Source organism: Aquarana catesbeiana, linkage group LG02, assembly GCF_042186555.1.
Source record: "Aquarana catesbeiana isolate 2022-GZ linkage group LG02, ASM4218655v1, whole genome shotgun sequence".
In the NCBI taxonomy this organism is placed as follows: Eukaryota; Metazoa; Chordata; class Amphibia; order Anura; family Ranidae; genus Aquarana; species Aquarana catesbeiana.
Window position 1 is genome coordinate 776,925,955 of NC_133325.1, and position 19,450 is coordinate 776,945,404.

A 19,450-nucleotide genomic window follows, 5' to 3' on the forward strand; every position below is an offset into this window, starting at 1 on the left:
AGGGGGTAGCTGACAGAGGAGGGGGGGTAGTTGACAGAGGAGGGGGTAGCTGACAGAGGAGGGGGGTAGCTGACAGAGGAGGGGGGGTAGCTGACAGAGAAGGAGGGGTAGCTGACAGAGGAGGGGGGGTAGCTGACAGAGGAGGTGGGGTAGCTGACAGAGGAGGGGGGGTAGCTGACAGAGGAGGGGGGTAGCTGACAGAGGAGGGGGGGGTAGCTGACAGAGGAGGGGGGTAGTTAACAGAGGAGGGGGGTAGCTGACAGAGGAGGGGGGTAGCTGACGGGGGGTAGCTGACAGAGGAGGAGGGGGGGTAGCAGACAGAGGAGGGGGGCACATACAGAGGCAACCTCCCATCCACCATTGGCGTATCTTGTGCCTAAACAGCCACTCGCCCGCCCATGGCTGGGCCCTGAGCTTGCACCGCATAGATGGTATGCCAGATTCCGGAGTCATCCTGACTGGGCGCCAAGCAGAAACAAACGCCATGTAGGTCCACGAGGAGGACAAAAAAAGGAACGCAGTCCCTAGTGGTGAGTTAAAATTTATGGGAGTGGGGTCCTATAGCATTGGAGAGGAGACGGGGTTAACCCACACGTAGGCTGCCATGGATTCTGTCAGGAAAAATTGTTTGTTTTACCTCCCCATTTACCTGGAAGCACCACTGTGTCGGACCCGTGCCTGGGCCGGGAACGGGATTGCGGAGCTTGGTAAAATTTCTAGCAGATTTCAACATAATATGTGAAAAATTGGTTGGTATCCCTTCCCATCTACCTGCCGGCACCACCAAGCCCGGCCCAGCAAGTGGGATCGTGGAGCCTGGAAAAATATCTAGTAGATTTCAACACGTTTTGTGAAAAATTGGTTGTTATCCCTTCCCATTTACCTGGAAGCACCACTGTGTCGGACCCAAGCCTGGGCCGGCAGCAGTATTGTGGAGCTTGGTAAAATTTCTAGGAGATTTCAACACGCTTCGTGAAAAATTGGTTGGGTTTCCCTTCCCATATACCTGGCGGCACCGCCATGCCAATCTGGCAGATGGGATCGTGGAGCTTGGGAAATCTTCTAGCAGATTTCAACACGTTTGGGGAAAAATAGGTTTGTATCCCTTCCCATCTACCTGGCGGCACCACCGTCCCGAGCCCAAGCCAGCAGGTGAGATTGTGGAGCTTGGGAAAATTTCTAGCAGATTTCAACACGCTTCAAGAAAAATTGGTTGGTCTCCCTTCCCATCTACCTGGTGGCACCGCTGTGCCAGGCCCGAACCCAGCCCGGCAAGTGGGATCATGGAGCTTGGGAAAACTTCTAGCAGATTTCAACACGTTTTGTGAAAAATTGGTTGATATTCCTTCCCATCTACTTGGCGGCACCACCGTCCCGAGCCCAGGCCGGCAGGTGAGATTGTGGAGCTTGGGAAAATTTGTAGCGGATTTCAGCACAATTCAAGAAACATTGGTTGGTATCTCTTCCCATCTACTTGGCGACACAGCCACGCCGAGCCAAAGCCCAGGCTGGCAGGTGGGATCATGGAGCTTGGTAAAATTTCTAGCAGATTTCAACATAATATGTGAAAAGTTGGTTGGTATCCCTTCCCATCTACCTACCGGCACCACCAAGCCCCGGCCAGCAAGTGGGATCGTGGAGCCTGGAAAACTATTTAGTAGATTTCAACACGTTTTGGGAAAAATTGGTTGTTATCCCTTCCTATTTACCTGGAAGCACCACTGTGTCGGACCCAAGCCTGGGCCGGCAGCAGGATTGTGGAGCTTGGTAACATTTCTAGCAGATTTCAACACACTTCGTGAAAAATTTGTTGGTTTCCCTTCCCATCTACCTGGCGGCACCGCCATGCCGGGCTGCCAGATGGGATCGTGGAGCTTGGGAAATCTTCTAGCAGATTTCAACACGTTTTGTGAAAAATAGGTTCGTATCCCTTCCCATCTACCTGGCGGCACCACCGTCCCGAGCCCAAGCCAGCAGGTGAGATTGTGGAGCTTGGGAAAATTTCTAGCAGATTTCAACACGCTTCAAGAAAAATTGGTTGGTCTCCCTTCCCATCTACCTGGCGGCACCGCTGTGCCAGGCCTGAGCCCAGCCCAGCAAGTTGGATTGTGGAGCTTGGGAAAACTTCTAGCAGATTTCAACACGTTTTGTGAAAAATTGGTTGGTATCCCTTCCCATCTACTTGGCGGCACCACCGTCCCGAGCCCAGGCCGGCAGGTGAGATTGTGGAGCTTGGGAAAATTTGTAGCGGATTTCAGCACAATTCAAGAAACATTGGTTGGTATCTCTTCCCATCTACTTGGCGACACAGCCACGCCGAGCCAAAGCCCAGGCTGGCAGGTGGGATCATGGAGCTTGGTAAAATTTCTAGCAGATTTCAACATAATATGTGAAAAGTTGGTTGGTATCCCTTCCCATCTACCTGCCGGCACCACCAAGCCCGGGCCAGCAAGTGGGATCGTGGAGCCTGGAAAACTATTTAGTAGATTTCAACACGTTTTGGGAAAAATTGGTTGTTATCCCTTCCTATTTACCTGGAAGCACCACTGTGTCGGACCCAAGCCTGGGCCGGCAGCAGGATTGTGGAGCTTGGTAACATTTCTAGCAGATTTCAACACACTTCGTGAAAAATTGGTTGGTTTCCCTTCCCATCTACCTGGCGGCACCGCCATGCCGGGCTGCCAGATGGGATCGTGGAGCTTGGGAAATCTTCTAGCAGATTTCAACACGTTTTGTGAAAAATAGGTTCGTATCCCTTCCCATCTACCTGGCGGCACCACCGTCCCGAGCCCAAGCCAGCAGGTGAGATTGTGGAGCTTGGGAAAATTTCTAGCAGATTTCAACACGCTTCAAGAAAAATTGGTTGGTCTCCCTTCCCATCTACCTGGCGGCACCGCTGTGTCGGGCCCGAGCCCAGCCCGGCAAGTTGGATTGTGGAGCTTGGGAAAACTTCTAGCAGATTTCAACACGTTTTGTGAAAAATTCATTGGTATCCCTTCCCATCTACCTGGTGGCACCACCGTCCCGAGCCCAGGCCGGCAGGTGAGATTGTGGAGCTTGGGAAAATTTCTAGCAGATTTCAACACAATTCAAGAAAAATTGGTTGGTATCTCTTCCCATCTACCTGCCAACACCGCCGTGCCAAGCCAAAGTCCGGGCTGGCAGATGGGATCGTGGAGCTTGGGAAATCTTCTAGCAGATTTCAACACGTTTGGGGAAAAATAGGTTTGTATCCCTTCCCATCTACCTGGCGGCACCACCGTCCCGAGCCCAAGCCAGCAGGTGAGATTGTGGAGCTTGGGAAAATTTCTAGCAGATTTCAACACGCTTCAAGAAAAATTGGTTGGTCTCCCTTCCCATCTACCTGGTGGCACCGCTGTGCCAGGCCCGAGCCCAGCCCGGCAAGTGGGATCATGGAGCTTGGGAAAACTTCTAGCAGATTTCAACACGTTTTGTGAAAAATTGGTTGATATTCCTTCCCATCTACTTGGCGGCACCACCGTCCCGAGCCCAGGCCGGCAGGTGAGATTGTGGAGCTTGGGAAAATTTGTAGCGGATTTCAGCACAATTCAAGAAACATTGGTTGGTATCTCTTCCCATCTACTTGGCGACACAGCCACGCCGAGCCAAAGCCCAGGCTGGCAGGTGGGATCATGGAGCTTGGTAAAATTTCTAGCAGATTTCAACATAATATGTGAAAAGTTGGTTGGTATCCCTTCCCATCTACCTACCGGCACCACCAAGCCCCGGCCAGCAAGTGGGATCGTGGAGCCTGGAAAACTATTTAGTAGATTTCAACACGTTTTGGGAAAAATTGGTTGTTATCCCTTCCTATTTACCTGGAAGCACCACTGTGTCGGACCCAAGCCTGGGCCGGCAGCAGGATTGTGGAGCTTGGTAACATTTCTAGCAGATTTCAACACACTTCGTGAAAAATTTGTTGGTTTCCCTTCCCATCTACCTGGCGGCACCGCCATGCCGGGCTGCCAGATGGGATCGTGGAGCTTGGGAAATCTTCTAGCGGATTTCAACACGTTTTGTGAAAAATAGGTTCGTATCCCTTCCCATCTACCTGGCGGCACCACCGTCCCGAGCCCAAGCCAGCAGGTGAGATTGTGGAGCTTGGGAAAATTTCTAGCAGATTTCAACACGCTTCAAGAAAAATTGGTTGGTCTCCCTTCCCATCTACCTGGCGGCACCGCTGTGCCAGGCCTGAGCCCAGCCCAGCAAGTTGGATTGTGGAGCTTGGGAAAACTTCTAGCAGATTTCAACACGTTTTGTGAAAAATTCATTTGTATCCCTTCCCATCTACTTGGCGGCACCACTGTCCCGAGCCCAGGCCGGCAGGTGAGATTGTGGAGCTTGGGAAAATTTCTAGCAGATTTCAACACAATTCAAGAAAAATTGGTTGGTATCTCTTCCCATCAACCTGCCGACACAGCCGTGCCAAGCCAAAGTCCGGGCTGGCAGGTGGGATCATGGAGCTTGGGAACATTTCTAGAAGATTTCAACACCTTTTGTGAAAAATGTATATAGTGGTTAGAAAAATGAATGAAAAAACGGACAGACGCAGATAGATTTAAAGCTTAGAGCGCACAAAAAAATAAATAAAAATAATGACTCCACATGGGGTATCACACATAGGGTTCCCAATTCACAACAGCTGGTGGAAATAACTGTAAGCTGCAGTCAGGCGGGGACAGGCACGTGGAATGTGGCGTCTTATATCGCACACACACTCCGTGTCGTCATCCTTGCGTACATCACAACGTCCCCCCAATTGTGCAGCCAGCATCCCCTCTGCTGTGCCTGTGTGGTAAGGCAGCGACCCAGGCTGTCTGCCACATGGCACAGAGGCTGCCCTGTGTACATAGGGAGAGGAGGAGGAGGAGGATCAGAGGAGTGTCACTCCTCACACACAGTCCTCGCTCGCTCTGCACACAGGGATGTTCACTATTTATTCTGAGCTGCCAGAAAAGTCGCCGCACAGAGGCCCGATTGTCCCCGAGGGGAGCACCAAATCCGCTGCTTGGAAGGATGACAATTGGCAGGTGAGTGGAGACCCTTTCAAGCCGCCATATTTATCTACTGTGAAGCCTTTACAGGGGTGTATTTATAAAAATAAAGTTGCATCGCTATTCGGCGAGTATATTCGTTGTGCGTGAATTAATCTGCAATCGCTGCTTAATTTTAGGGCTTGGGACAAAAATCTAATTTTGGGGTATTTTCTCTTCTGATCGAATGTTCTTAGAATGGGTTCTATCCAGTACTGCTTATAACCACCAAAGAAATCCATACAATAATGTGTATGATAGTTAAAGTATAATCCAATCCAATACTATTTTTGGGGAGGGTGGCTATCAATAGTTTTTTCTTTTTTTTTCCCCCTCTGTGTCTCATTAGGGAGATTTCCCTTCACTTCCTGTCTTGTAGATGCAACAAGTAGTAAAGAAGATTCCTTATCAATGTGGGGAAAATCCCCTCTGAGGGCTTGTCTACATTAGCGTTACCCACTGAAGAGCGATCTGCCGTACATTGCTTTTCAGAGGGTGTTTGACAGGCCGTGTGGTGCGACTTCACTTGATTTCAAAGTCGGATTCAGTGTAAACGAGGGGGAGGGGGGGCATAATGTCACTGGTGATGTCAGTGGCAGTTAGTCAGATCCCCCCCCAAGCGTCATTGACCACCACACTATCGCAGTCCCATTAAAACACGCTGATCACCACCATTGCTATATATAATTTATATTACAAATAAAAAGTCCAGTATATATATCCCATAGTTTGTAGACACTATAACTTTCACACAAACCAATCAATATACACTTATTGGGATTTTTTAAAATTTAAAAACATGTAGCAGAATACATTTTAGCGAACATTTATGAAGAAATTCGATTTTTATTTTTTTTGGATATGCTTTATAGCAGAAAGTAAAAAAAATATATAATAAAAATAAATAAAATAAATAAATAAATAAAATAAATACGTTTTTATCTATCTATCTAGATCTATCTATCTATCTATCTATCTATCTATCTATCTATCTATCTATCTATCTATCTATCTATCTATCTATCTATCTATCTATCTATCTATCTATCTATCTATCTATCTATCTATCGATAGATAGATATAGATAGATATAGATATAGATTTATATCTATATCTATATCTCTATATATATAGATATATCTATATATATATATATGGATCTAGATATATATCTATATAGATATAGATATATCTATATCTATATAGATATAGATATATCTATATCTATATATAGATATAGATATATCTATATCTATATCTATATCTATATATATATTATATGTGTGTGTGTATGTATATATATATATATATATATATATATATATGTATATTGTATATATGCAGTGCAAATCACCGCATGTGATTCAGATAGGAACCGCGCCACATTTCCATTCACATCACATGCGATATCTGTGCAGTGCGATTTGAGCCAATGATCTCTATGGCTCAAAATCGCACCAAAGTCGCACAAAAAAAGGTGCCGGACCCTTTTTTTTAATTTATTGGATCACAGGGTGTTCACATGTACCATTTTGGGAGTGTCATTAACATTGACACCCCCTTGCGGTTTGCATGAAAGTTGTGTGATTTCAGTGTGGCGTGGGAAACGCACAGGATTTCGCTGCTTTTCCCGCACCGCATATATGTGAACCGAGCCTTCATGACCCCTCAAAACGAGGTTGCAAAGGCCGGGTCACATGGTGCGGTCGTACCATGCAATCTGGTTCCTGTGCGATTTTCTAAAGTAATGCACGTGAATACTTTTGGTGCGGTCCGGCGCTTTTTCAGCCCCTTCTTTTTGAATCGCGCTGCACCCGGATCGCACAGCATTTTATCTCTGCATGCCCATCACTTAAGCCGGTCATAGATGGTTGAAATTTTGATCTATCCGGCTGAGTTTTGATCTATGTATGCGCAGGCTGATCGTTACAGCCGGCATGTGGGATTTCTAGCTTGCGATTATTGTGTTCTTCCAGTCAGGACGGCGCCCCGCTCCACAGCAGGTCCTTCTTCTTCTTCTTGCTGAACCCGGCATACCTGAATGCCGCCAGGTGCTGCTGGCTGTGGTGAGCGGGATCCTCAACTTCATACAGAGGCCACCGATAAGCTCTGTTGATTCTACACAATGGTGAAGGCATTTAATGATTGTTTTTTATTTGATTCAAGTAGCTGCATTGCACTGGGTCGGGGCGCTATTGTTGGTTTTATTTTGTTGCCAGCGCTGGCGGTTGTTTCCACCTCATTAGGCAGAGCTGCAGGATCTGCGTGGTGTACTCATTTATTTAGTGGATTCCTCTCTTTTTTTTCGGACTTATGCCAGCGGCTTTAATTATTCGTCTAAAACACAGAGTGGTTGCATAAGTGTGCACACCCTCTTATAACTGGGGGTGTCGCTGTGTTCAGAATTAAGCAATCACATTCAAACTCATGTTAAACACTTCAATACCGGGCCCTTTCACCCCCTTCCTGCCCAGACCATCTTTCAGCTTTCAGCGCTGTGGCACTTTGAATGACAATTGCGCAGTCACGTAACACTGTACCTATATGAAATTTTGTTATCATTTTCTTCACACAAATAGAGCTTTTTTTGGTGGTATTTAATCACTGATGGGTTCAAAATGTTTGAAAAAAAAAGTTTTTCTTAGTTTCTGTTAGCAAATTTTGTAAATAAGTAATTTTTCTCCTTCACTGATATGCGCTGATGGGGCTGCACTGATGGGCACCAATGTGCACTAATATGCCGCGCTGATGGGCACTGCTAGGTGGCACTGATTGGCAGCACTGATGGGTGGCACTGATAGGCAGCACTAGTGGGCACTGATAGGTGGCACTGATGAAAGGCACTGATGGGCATTGATGGGCAGCACTGATGGGTACTGAAAGGCAGCACTGACTGGCATCACTGATGGGCACTAATTAGGTGGCACTGGTGAGGACGCACTAATATGCTGCGCTGATGGGCACTTATAGGTGGCACTGATATGCCTCACTGATGAGCACTGATGGGTGGCACTGATAGGCAGCAGTGCTGGGCACTGATAGGTGGCACTGATGAAAGGCACTGATGGGCAGCACTGATGGGTACTGAAAGGCAGCACTGACTGGCATCACTAATGGGCACAGATTGGTAGCACTGATGGGCACTGATTGGTGGCACTGGGGAGCTTTACTGTAATCAGGGCACTGATGTTTAGATGGTTTACAGTCAGGTCCATAAATATTGAGACATTGACACAATTCTAATCTTTTTGGCTCTATATACCACCACAATGGATTTGAAATGAAACAAACAAGATGCGCTTTAACTGCAGACTTTCAGCCTTAATTTTAGGGTATTTACATCCAAATCAGGTGAACGGTGTAGGAATTACCACAGTTTGTATATGTGCCTCCCACTTTTTAAGGGACCAAAAGTAATGGGACATTTGGCTGCTCAGCTGTTCCATGGCCAGGTGTGTGTTATTCCCTCATTATCCCATTTACAAGGAGCAGATAAAAGGTCCAGAGTTCATTTCAAGTGTGCTATTTGCATTTGGAAACTGTTGCTGTCAACTCTCAATATGAGATTCAAAGAGCTGTCACTATCAGTGAAGCAAGCCATCATTAGGCTGAAAAAACAAAACAAACCCATCAGAGAGATAGCAAAAATATTAGGTGTGGCCAAATCAACTGTTTGGAACATCCTTAAAAAGAAAGAACGCACCGGTGAGCTCAGCAACACCAAAAGACCCTGAAGACCACGGAAAACAACCGTGGTGGATGCCCGAAGAATTCTTTCCCTGGTGAAGAAAACACCCCTCACAACAGTTGGCCAGATCAAGAACACTCTCCAAGAGGTAGGTGTATGTGTGTCAAAGTCAACAATCAAGAGAAGACTTCACCAGAGTGAATACAGAGGGTTCACCACAAGATGTAAACCATTGGTGAGCCTCAAAAACAGGAAGGCCAGATTAGAGTTTGCCAAACAACATCTAAAAAAGCCTTCACAGTTCTGGAACAACATCCTATGGACAGATGAGACCAAGATCAACTTGTACCAGAGTGATGGGAAGAGAAGAGTATGGAGAAGGAAAGGAACTGCTCATGATCCAAAGCATACCACCTCATCAGTGAAGCATGGTGGTGGTAGTGTCATGGCGTGGGCATGTATGGCTGCCAATGGAACTGGTTCTCTTGTATTTATTGATGATGTGACTGCTGACAAAAGCAGCAGGATGAATTCTGAAGTGTTTCGGGCAATATTATCGGCTCATATTCAGCTAAATGCTTCAGAACTCATTGGAAGGCGCTTCACAGTGCAGATGGACAATGACCCGAAGCATACTGCGAAAGCAACCAAAGAGTTTTTTAAGGGCAAGAAGTGGAATGTTATGCAATGGCCAAGTCAATCACCTGACCTGAATCCGATTGAGCATGCATTTCACTTGCTGAAGACAGAACTGAAGGGAAAATGCCCCAAGAACAAGCAGGAACTGAAGACAGTTGCAGTAGAGGCCAGGCAGAGCATCACCAAGGATGAAACCCAATGTCTGGTGATGTCTATGTGCTCCAGACTTCAGGCTGTAATTGACTGCAAAGGATTTGCAACCAAGTATAAAAAAGTGAAAGTTTGATGGATGATTGTTAATCTGTCCCATTACTTTTGGTCCCTTAAAAAAGTGGGAGGCACATATACACACTTTTGTAATTCCTACACCATTCACCTGATTTGGATGTAAATACCCTCAAATTAAAGCTGAAAGGCTGCAGTTAAAGCACACCTTGTTCGTTTCTTTTCAAATCCATTGTGGTGTATAGAGCCAAAAAGATTAGAATTGTGTCGATGTCCCAATATTTATGGACCTGGCTGTAATTTCAGACTGGTGTGGAGTGGTAAGTGGGGTACCCCAAGGTTCTGTCTTGGGACCAATTCTGTTTAATTTATTCATAAATGATATAGACGATGGGATAAATAGCTCAATCTCAATCTCAAAAACAAGCAGGGCAATAACTTCACATCAGGATATAGAAATTTTACAGAAAGACCTGAACAAAATAATGGAGTGGGCAACTACATGGCAGATGAGGTTTAATGTGGAGAAATGTAAGGTAATGCACCTGGGGGTACAAACTACTCACTGGGGGAAAACCGCTGGGGGAATCAAGGATGGAGAAAGATCTGGGGGTCTTATAGTGAAATTGATAGACTGTGCAATAGCATTCAGTGTCAAGCTGCACCGACCAAAGCGGAAGCGGGCAGAATATTAGCATGCAAAAAAAAGGGGATATACTCCAGAAATAGAACGATAATCCTGACACTTTATAAAAACCTGGTCCGGCCACATTGGGAGTATTCCATCCAGTTCTCAGAAGGGATGTGCTGGATAGAGTCCAAAGAAGGGCAACAAAACTAATAAGGGGATGGAGGACCTCAATTACGAGGAGCATTACAAGCACTAAATGTATTCTCGCTGGAGAAAAGAAGCTTGAGAAGGAACATGATAGCGATTTACAAATAGCTCAATGGTGATCCCAGCATAGGAAATAAACTATTCAGTCTCAAGGAGTGTAAGAGGACATGGGGACACACAATGAGATTGGAGGAGACACGGTTTAATCTAAAGCAGCGTAGGGGGTTTTTCACTGTCAGGGCAATAAGATTGTGGAACTCTCTTCCACAATCGGTGGGAGTATTGATATTTTTTAAAAGACTCTTGGATGTGCATCTTAAAGAACACAATATACAGGGATATGAGAAATGATTATCGACGCTGACACGCATACTGTAACACCTACACAGGTTGAACTGGATGGACTGTTGTCCTTATTCAACCTTACCTACTATGTAGCTATGTAAAGTGCCTCTGATTAACCCCAAATAAAGTTCAGCTGTTCTAGTAGGTCTTTCCTGACATTTTCTTAGTCGCATCCTACAGCAAAAGCCATGGTCCGCAGAAAGCTTCCAAAGCATCATAGGGAACTCATTGTTAAAACGTACCAGTCAGGCGAAGGGTACAAAAGAATTTCCATGGCATTATATGTACCATGGAACACAGTGAAGTCAGTCATCATCAAGTGGAGAAAATATGGCACAACAATGAGATTACCAAAAACTGGACGTCCCTCCAAAATTGATTAAAAGACGAGAAGAAAACTGGTCAGGGAGGCTGCCAAGAGGCCTACAGCAACATTTAAGAAGCTGCAGGAATATCTGGCAAGTACTGGCTGTGTGGTACATGTGACAACAATCTCCCGTATTCTTCATATGTCTGGTCTATGGGGTAGAATGGCAAGACAGAAGCCTTTTCTTACCAAGAAAAATATCCAAGCCCGGGTAAATTTTGCAAAAGCACATTTGAACTATCCCAAAAGCATGTCAAAACCAGGTACCCGCTTCCACTTCTCAGTAAGATCGCCACCGCGGCGATGTATGAAATTTCCAGCCCCTCCTCCTTCCCCCCCTGCTGCCTTCTGGGAGACACACAGAGGTCCCAGAAGACATCAGGACCATTCAGATAGCGCAGCGTGACTCATGCATGCACAGTAGTAGAAACTTCCTGTTTCCCTTAGTGAAGATGCCAGCGCCCGATCCCACAGCCAATGAATGAATTGGCTGGGGTGCTGACATAAGTGTCCTTATATTAAAAGTCAGCAGCTACAGTATTGATGAGCACTGGTGAGGCTGCATAGGTGGGCACTGGTGAGGCTGCATAGGTGGGCACTGGTGAGGCTGCATAGGTGGGCACTGGTGAGGCTGCATTGATGGGCACTGGTGAGGCTGCATAGATGGACACTGGTGAGGCTGCATTGCTGGGCACTGGTCAGGCTGCATTGAAGGGCACTGGTGAGGCTGCATTGCTGGGCACTGGTGAGGCTGCATAGATGAGCATTGGTAAGGTTGCATTGCTGGGCACTGGTAAGGCTGCAATGCTGGGCACTGGTAAGGCTGCATTGCTGGGCACTGGTGAGGCTGCATAGATGGACACTGGTCAGGCTGCACTGCTGGGCACTGGTCAGGCTGCATTCATGGGAACTGGTGAGGCTGCAGAGATGGCACAGCTGAGCTCTGCAGTCTTTATGTAGCACACTGCTGAGCCTTGCATTCTTTATGTAGCTCACTCCAGAGCCTTGCATTCTTTATGTAGCGCACTCCTGGGCCCTGCGTTCTTTATGTAGTTCACTCCTGAGCCCTACATTCTTTATGTAGCGCACTCCTGAGCCCTGCATTCTTTATGTAGCACACTCCTGAGTCTTGCATAATTTAAGTAGGGCATTTCTGAGCCCTGCATTCTTCATGTAGCGCACTTCTGAGCCTTGCATTCTTTATGTAGCGCACTCCTGAGCCTTGCATTCTTTATGTAGCGCACCCCTGAGCCTTGCATTCTTTTAGTAGGGCACTTCTGAGCCCTGTCTTCTTTATGTAGCGCACTCCTGAGCCTTGCATTCTTTATGTAGCGCACCCCTGAGCCCTGCATTCTTTATGTAGTGCACTCCTGAGCCTTGCATTCTTTATGTAGGGCACTCCTGAGCCTTGCATTCTTTTAGTAGGGCACTTCTGAGCCCTGTCTTCTTTAAGACAAAAAAAAATGTACCCAGATTTCATTTTAAAAATCTGGTCATCTTATCCACTTCCGGACCGCCACACGCTGAAGTACGTCCAAACTTTGAAGGGGGATATCGTTGTTATGGCAGCAGCTAGCTGCCATAACACCGGTATCCCCGTTTTCGTGCGGCGATCCTCTTTCTGATAAAAGTGATCCCTGCGGCGGATTCACCCCGAGATCACTTTTATCAGTGGCGGGAGAGGAGACCCCCCTCCGCCACTTACCGGAGCCGTCAGTAGCGGCAGAGGCGATCGCGTCCGTCTCCCTCCTGTGCCCGGAGGGAGACGAGTGAGGCTAAGATGGCGCCCACTAGTCTCCATGACACTGCTGTCAAAGGCATATTTTTTTCAATGCCATTTTTTAAAATGACTTTTTTTTTTTTTTTTTTATTGCATTTTAGTGTAAATATGAGATCTGAGGTCTTTTTGACCCCAGATCTCATATTTAAGAGGTCCTGTCATGCTTTTTTCTATTACAAGGGATGTTTACATTCCTTGTAATATGAATAAAAGTGACACAATTTTTTTTTTTTTTAAACGGTGTAAAATAAATAAAATAATGTAAAATAAATAATAAAAATTAAAAAAAAAAATTTAAAAAACCCCCCGTCCCGACGAGTTCGCGCGCAGAAGCGAACACATACGCGAGTAGCGCCCGCATGTGAAAACGGTGGTCAAACCACACATGTGAGGTATCGCCGCAACCGGTAGAGCAAGAGCGATAATTCTAGACCTAGACCTCCTCTGTAACACAAAACATGCAACCTGTAGAATTTTTTTAAACGTCGCCTATGGAGATTTTTGAGGGTAAAAGTTTGTCGCCATTCCACGAGCGGGCGCAATTGTGAAGCGTGACACGTTGGGTATCAATTTACTCGGCGTAACATTATCTTTCACAATATAAATAAAATTGGGAATTTTTCCAAAAAAAGTGCGCTTTTAAGCCCGCTGCGCAAATACGGTGCAAAAAAAAAGTATTGCAACGACCGCCATTTTATTCTCTATGGTGTTAGTAAAAAAACATATATAATGTTTGGGGGTTCTAAGTAATTTTCTAGCAAAAAAACTGTTTTAAACATGTAAACACCTAAAATCCAAAACGAGGCTTCTATGAAGTATCTTCTATGAAGTAAATTCTATGAAGTATCTTTTTTTTTTATCTCGTTGATGAAATGTGAGAAATAACTTATATATCATACAATCATTCCATAAACACATACCACATACACTGTATATATAATTTGAGGAAAATATGCTTATAAAATAGTTTACCATTTGCCAATAAAAAAAAAAATGTCCCCGGATTTAATTTTAAAAATCTGGTCACCTTATATTAAAGTTCATGTGCGTGTAAATTCCGGCGTCTCAATACTTTTGGTAATAGAGTGTATATGTAGAAATCGTTATGTCACAAGTAGAATTTGGTAAATGCAGCAGGCCAAAATTAAATGTGGATCATTGGCATTTCCTATATTTCTAGTGTTTCAAAATATAAAAGAGAGAGGACAATTATCCAGTCCTGTGACTTTATTACCACTGAATACCTGGCATGCTGGCTGATCGTGTTCTCGTGGTGCACCTGCTGCCAGCTCTTAAAAGACTTGTGTCTTCTTAGATATCTGGTGTCCAGGAACCTGTCAGTGGATCTTGTAAGCCATAATTTCATGTATTACAGGACACAGGAACAGTACAAAGTCATATAGGAAGAACAAAAGACAAAACTATTAATTGTGGTACTTAGACCTCATGTACACTGGGGCGTTTAGCCCCAGAGCATGTGATCCTGGCATTCTCATGCAGTCCGAAGATACACACACACCATCCAGCTCCGCTACCGGCAGCCTTTAAATTGTATGAGGGGCTCACTCCTACAGTCTCCTCACATATCACTAATTTAGGAACAGACATATCAGCCTCAAACTCAACCTATCCAAAACCGAGCTCATAATTATCCCTCTCCCACATGCCCCTTCCCCTGATCTCTCTGTCAAGATCGATGGCACAACTATCTGCCCATTCCCGCATGCCAAGGTCCTAGGTGTAATCCTAGACTCCGAACTATCCTTCCGGCCCCACATCCAATCACTGTCCAAATCTTGCCGCCTTAGCCTGCGCAACATCTCCAAAATACGCCCCTTTCTAACCAATGACACCACAAAGCTCCTAATTCACTTCATGGTCATCTCATCCAACTAATTAAATTCAAAATGCTAACAATAATTTACAAAGCCATCCACAACTCTGCCCTCAGCTACATCACTAGCCTGGTCTCAAAATACCAACCAAACCATTCTCTTCGTTCCTCCCAAGACCTCCTGCTCTCGAGCTCCCTTGTCACTCTCACCTTCAGGACTTTTCCCGAGCCTCTCCTACCCTATGGAACTCCCTACCCCAATCTGTTTGATTATCTCCTACTCTGTTTGCTTTTAGACGATCCCTGAAAACCCATCTCTTCTAAAAAGCCTATTCTGCCCCCCACCTAATAATTGTACTTTAATTTTCTCTATCACCTCCTCCCCCACAGCTATTACCTTTTGTATCACTTGACCCTCCCTCTGAGATCGTAATCTTTATCGGGCAGGGCCCTCTGATCCCTCCTGTATTGAATTGTATTGTAACTGTACTGTCTGCCCTCATGTTGTAAAGCGTTGCGCAAACTGCGCTATATAAGTCCTGTATAATAATAATAATGTATAACTCCAGCCAGCAAAGATTTAGAACCTCCGTCAGGTTTTTATTGCCACCACAGTCCACACCACCAGCCCCCCCCCCCCGGGGTTAAACGATGCAGTTTGCTTTAGACCCTTTTTGGAGGGCTTTAATTCGGGAGGAATGGAGAAATAACTGAACATACCAGGTCTATGTCTCCCTTCTCTTCCTCCCCCTGTAATGTGTTGGTTCTGGTACGCCTTTTTATTCCTTGTGTATAGTCACCTTTCCCCTCCTGATTCCCATTGACTATCTTCATTTTATCATTTTATCTGTTTATATATCCCAGTCTTGTGATGCTTGTACAATATTAGCCTTTACCATCTGGCTTGTCCCTCTTGGTTCTCATTCCCCTTTTCTTTGTTGTTTTTGTGCTCAAATATTGTGAGGACCTTGGCGTGGGGTCTCCTGCCTATCCCCTCCAATTGGTACAAAGTACCATTTACTAGGCCTAATTGGCTGCTCGATATGTGGGACTTTTTCATTCTTTATTTTTTACTTTTCCCCATATCTATTCTTTTATTTTGAAGCACCATTGCTGTTTCTTTTTTCTTTCAGTAGGCCTTGTCATACTTTGGCACCTGTTTCATTTGCACCCGGCGCGGCAAGATAGCCTCTTTGAGGCTTCCAGGGATGTGGGTTCCGCCACTCCTTTGCGGACACCCCCTCATTTTGGTATCCATGGCGGCTCTCGTCATGAGATAATCTCGCCGCACCGGTGGGAAGTCGCTGCTTCGTGCCCATCCACGGCGCTCCCACATGATGTCGGCACGCATGCGCCGTTCGGCCTGCTTGTTCCCCGTGCTGTCCATGTGCGCGGCGTCGCCTGCGCTGTGTGGAGGTGCGGTGCAGTGACGACTCAGGGGCCCAGCCCATGGAGGTTTGGTCGAGAGCAGACAACACCCAGCTGTTCGGCATTACACGGATCAGCTGGGGGTTGGGATTTCTATTTTATACCTTTCAGTCACAGCAGGTCATGTAGGGTCAGGGGCATGACGCTCCTTGGAGAAGTCTGTGATTGGAACTTTAGCTATTTGGGTAAACCACATTATTTATATATTTTTTTTCTTTCCTTTTTTCTTTTTTGTATATTAATGGTCATCTTTTGGTGATATACCAGTTTGCACAGCCGTATGTCCCCTGTCTTATATATATAAGACATGCCAGTATTCCTCAATTTTTAAGATTTTTTGGATGCGTAAATGTACTTCCTTAGCTATTATGATGTAAGTATTGCCATGACTGTTTTTTTTTTTTTTTTTTTTCAATAAATATGTAGCACTATGTGTTAGGACCTATTGGCTGATTACTGTGTATTCAAATCTCATAGACACTGTACTTCCTGTGAAAACCCCTGATGAAGGAGACTACAGTTTATCTCTGAAACGTCGTTGGATTTAGGATTGTGTACCATGTCATTTTGCTAAACGTTTGTACCACACTATGCATCCTTTCTCATGTGTTTCTCATGTGTACAATAAACTTTATACATTTTTACTTATATATATATATATCGTTGTGGTAGTGCCTTGAAAGTCCCACCCCTAGGGGGTTCCTCCATTTCTGCATTCTTTATGTAGCGCACTTTTGAGCCCTGCATTATTTATGTAGCGCACTCCTGAGCCTTGCATTCTTTAAGTAGGGTACTTCTGAGCCCTGCATTCTTTATGTAGTGCACTCCTGCGCCCTGCATTCTTTAAGTAGGGCACTTCTGGGCCCTGCATTCTTTATGTAGCACACTTCTGCGCCCTGCATTCTTTATGTAGCGCACTCCTGCGCCCTGCATTCTTTAAGTAGGGCACTTCTGAGCCCTGCATTCTTTATGTAGCACACTCTTGCGCCCTGCATCCTTTATGTAGCGCACTCCTGCGCCCTGCATTCTTTATGTAGCGCACTCCTAAACCTTGCATTCTTTATGTAGCGCACTCCTAAACCTTGCATTCTTTATGTAGCGCACTCCTGCGCCCTGCCTTCTTTAAGTATGGCACTCCTGAGTCCTGCATTCTTTATGTAGTGCACTCCTGCGCCCTGCATTCTTCATGTAACACGCTCCTGAACTCTGCACTCTGTTTTTTCTTTCTCTTATCTTCATAACATTTGGTAGTCATATCTCAAAAAATTCTATGAAGTATCTTTTTTTTTTTTATCTCATTGACAAAATGTGAGAAATAACGTATATATCATACAATCATTCCATAAGCACATACCACATACACTGTATATATAATTTGAGGAAAATATGCTTATAAAATAGTTTACCATTTGCCAATAAAAAAAAAAAAAAAAAAATGTCCCCGGATTTAATTTTAAAAATTTGGTCACCTTATATTAAAGTTCATGTGCGTGTAAATTCCGGTGTCTCAATACTTTTGGTAATAGAGTGTATATGTAGAAATCGTTATGTCACAAGTAGGATTTGGTAAATGCAGCAGGCCAAAATTAAATGTGAATCATTGGCATTTCCTATATTTCTAATGTTTCAAAATATAAAAGAGAGAGGACAATTATCCAGTCCTGTGACTTTATTACCACTGAATACCTGGCATGCTGGCTGATCGTGTTCTCGTGGTGCACCTGCTGCCAGCTCTTAAAAAGCTTGTGTCTTCTTAGATATCTGGTGTCCAGGAACCTGTCAGTGGATCTTGTAAGCCATAATTTCATGTATTACAGGACACAGGAACAGTACAAAGTCATATAGGAAGAACAAAAGACAAAACTATTAATTGTGGTACTTAGACCTCATGTACACTGGGGCGTTTAGCCCCAGAGCATGTGATCCTGGCATTCTCATGCAGTCTGAAGATACAGACACACCATCCAGCCTTTAAATTGTATGAGGGGCTCACGCCTACAGTCTCCTCACGTATCACTAATTTAGGAACAGACATATCAGCCTCAAACTCAACCTATCCAAAACCGAGCTCATAATTATCCCTCTCCCACATGCAGGGCCGTCTTTACTATTGATTGGGCCCTGGGCAAAAAAAATTCTTGGGCCCCCCCCATGCAAATTGTCTCTCCACCCCAACATTCGAAAAAACAAAACAAACACGTAAACTTATGTATTGCATTGTATTCTACTTGTACTGTCTGCCCTCATGTTGTAAAGCACTGCACAAACTGTTGGCGCTATATAAATCCTGTATAATAATAATAATGATGGGGAGAAGAGATAGAGAAGTCCAGGGTGATGGGTGGGGGGGGGATATGGGAGTCCAGGATGATTGGGGGGGGAGAGATGGGGGAGTTCAAGATAATGGGGGAAGGGGGGAGATAGGAGTCCAGGATGACACACAGGGATTGGGGGGGTGTACTTTGAGGTGTTTGTATCATACAGGGCACAGAAAAAAATCAGCACAAGGGGTAGTACTTGCATATCCTCCTCCCTCCCGCAAAGTTACCATCTATTGGTCACCTCTGCACATCACTTTGCTTACCTCTGCTTCCTCATCCACAGCTCACTTCTGTATTCCCTGTCTATCTCTGTCCCCCCCCTATACAGCTCACCTCTGTACCCCTCTATCCACAGCTCACTTCTGTATCCCCTGTCTACCTCTGCCCCCCCCATCCACAGCTCACTTCTGTATCCCCTGTCTACCTCTGCCCCCCCCATCCACAGCTCACTTCTGTATCCCCTGTCTACCTCTGCCCCCCCATCCACAGCTCACTTCTGTATCCCCTGTCTACCTCTGCCCCCCCCATCCACAGCTCACTTCTGTATCCCCTGTCTACCTCTGCCCCCCCATCCACAGCTCACTTCTGTATCCCCTGTCTACCTCTGCCCCCCCATCCACAGCTCACTTCTGTATCCCCTGTCTACCTCTGCCCCCCCCATCCACAGCTCACTTCTGTATCCCCTGTCTACCTCTGCCCCCCCATCCACAGCTCACTTCTGTATCCCCTGTCTACCTCTGCCCCCCCATCCACAGCTCACTTCTGTATCCCCTGTCTACCTCTGCCCCCCCATCCACAGCTCACTTCTGTATCCCCTGTCTACCTCTGCCCCCCCCATCCACAGCTCACTTCTGTATCCCCTGTCTACCTCTGCCCCCCCCATCCACAGCTCACTTCTGTATCCCCTGTCTACCTCTGCCCCCCCCATCCA

General features: G+C 45.6%; 1 protein-coding gene across 1 annotated transcript in view; it reads left to right on the top strand.

The window, feature by feature from the left end:
• Positions 1-4,911: 4,911 nt before the first annotated feature.
• The window catches only part of LOC141129377 (beta-1,4-galactosyltransferase 4-like), a gene marked incomplete in the record, with an annotated part of 270,467 nt that continues 255,928 nt past the window's right edge, over positions 4,912-19,450 (top strand). The window contains 1 exon segment of the mRNA XM_073617385.1: positions 4,912-5,043.